We start from the raw sequence: 2,500 nt of genomic DNA, 5'->3' as shown, positions 1-2,500 counted from the left end.
GAACCTTATTCCGGATTTGCTTTGAATGTTCCTTCACCTTCATGATGTAGTTTTTGTTAGGAAATGTACTAACCAACTGTGGGACCTCCCAGAGACAGGTGTATTTAACCTGAAATCATGTGAAACACCTTAATTGCACACAGGTGGACTCCATTCAACTAATTATGTGACTTCTAAAGACAATTGGTTGCACCAGAGCTTATTTAGGTGTGTCATAGCAAAGGGGGTGAATACTTATGCAATCAATTATTTTCTGTTTTATATTTGTAATTAATTTAGAACAAGTTGTAGATTTTATTTTTCACTTTGACATTATGGACTTTTCTTGTGTTGATCAGTGGCAAAAACTCCCAATTAAATCCATTTTGATTCCATGTTGTAACACAATGAAATGTGGAAAAGTCCAAGGGGGGTGAATACTTTTGAGAGCCACTGTATTTCTTAGCAGACACCCTTATCCAGGACGACTTACAATTGTTACAAGATATCACATTATTTTTACATACAATTATATTATTTTTCTACATACAATTACCCATTTATACAGTTGGATTTTTACTGGAGCAATCTAGGTAAAGTACCTTGCTCAAGGGTACAGCAGCAATGTCCCCCACCTGGGATTGAACCCACGACCTTCTAGTCAAGAGTCCCGAGACCTAACCACTACTCCACACTGCCGCCCTGACCATAGTCAAAATTGAGCTACATGACCAGAGTCACCATTGAGCTACATGACCAGAGTCACCATTGAGCTACATGACCAGAGTCACCATTGAGCTAAATGACCATAGTTAGAATAGAATTGACTAGAGTCAGAATAGTGCTACATTGGAGGCTGTGTGGTCCAGTGGTTAAAGAAAAGGGCTTGTAACCAGGAGGTCCCCGGTTCAAATCCCACCTTAGCCACTGACTCACTGTGTGACCCTGAGCAAGTCACTTAACCTCCTTGTGCTCCGTCTTTCGGGTGAGATGTAATTGTAAGTGACTCTGCAGCTGATGCAAAGTTCACACACCCTAGTCTCTGTAAGTCGCCTTGGATAAAGGTGTCTGCTAAATAAACACATAATAATAATACATTACCATAGCCACAAAAAACCTTAGTGGACAAAGTGGGTCTGGGTGGCCGAGCGGCAGTTCCAGGAGGTCGGCATGAAGTAGTGACTTGCTCTCATAATGCTATTAGATAACAGATACACTGGGGGGGTAAGTGCATATTACTAAGGGCATGGTCTTTTGATCAAAAAAATATTTAAGTAAAAATAATAAGTCAAGCCATGTGGGAGGCTCTGCACCCCGGGCAGAGTTCCCATTCACCCCTGGCAGCTTCCACTTCCCTGGAAGTCTGTCTGTTGCCCTCCCGTGCCTGGCGCCAGATCAGGTCGGGCTGGAGGCTCTGTTTTCGGCTTGGGGAGGCGGTGGGTCCCCTTACAGTCCTGGACTTCCATGCTGATGGAAGTATGCTGCCCTCCCGCGCCTGGCGCCAGATCAGGCCGGGCTGGAGGCTCTGTTTTGGGCTTGAGTAGGCAGTGTGGGTCCCTTACATTTTTTTATTTTTAATGCACTTTAAGTCTCTTGCCTTCACGGGGTTTGGAGGCTCTGTTTTGGGCAACAGTGTGCCATTTGTGTCGCTGACTTTCAGTGCACTTGAAGCCTGTTGCCCTCGTGGGGTTTGGAGGCTCTGTTTTCAGCAGCAGTGTGCCGTTTGTGTCCTTGGTGACCTCCATGTTTTTGCTGCTAGAGACTAAGTCCCGTTGTGGACATGGTCGTGTCTACCTTCAATGCGAGCCTTTTGGTGGACATGGTCATTGGCCAAGCACTTTAAAAAAAAAAATCCTATCTTTAACATTAGATGACCATAGTCCGGACTTTTTTGGCTCCGCCAGAAACTAAGAGTTGAAAAAGACATAGTCATGTCGCCTATCTTTAACATGACATGACCATGACCATAGCAGGGCAGTTTATGGAAGTCTGTAAACGGCCGAGATTGAAATGTCCTGCGGGGTGGCAGCGACTCCTTGGCAGTGTGACTTCGGCCCCGTTGCCCATAAAGACTCCATGTCTGAGATACAACGGGGGGACCCGCGGAGATTTCCGTCGACAGGGTTTTTAGAACAAAAAATATTTCTAAGTCAGGACGGAGGTGTCAGAAAAATGCTTGTGAGTGATCAGTTGAAGCCAGGCTTGGAGGCTTTGTGCTGGGCAGGGGAAGATGGCCGGGATGACTCCTCCTGTCGGGTCCATGCTGTGGGAGGCTCCGCACTTGAACCAGAGCTCACACTTTCCAAGAAAAAGTCCTGGACAAGTCTCGGTGTGGTTTTGTTTTTTGTTGTTCTAAAACCCTGTCCGACCGCCCTACTGTGGACTAGGGCGAGGGCAAGGAGGCGAGTCGGGTCGCGGGACCATCTCTCTCTCCAGTTCCACTCACCCTTTGGCTTCTTCAGCCCAACTAGGGAGGGCCCCTGCGGGCCGGTCTTGCACCGGTGTTCAGGCACGGCGGTTC

This window comes from Acipenser ruthenus, unplaced genomic scaffold (assembly GCF_902713425.1).
Source record: "Acipenser ruthenus unplaced genomic scaffold, fAciRut3.2 maternal haplotype, whole genome shotgun sequence".
Taxonomy (NCBI): Eukaryota; Metazoa; Chordata; class Actinopteri; order Acipenseriformes; family Acipenseridae; genus Acipenser; species Acipenser ruthenus.
The sequence above is the reverse complement of the archived record's forward strand: the minus strand, read 5'-3'. Positions refer to the sequence as shown.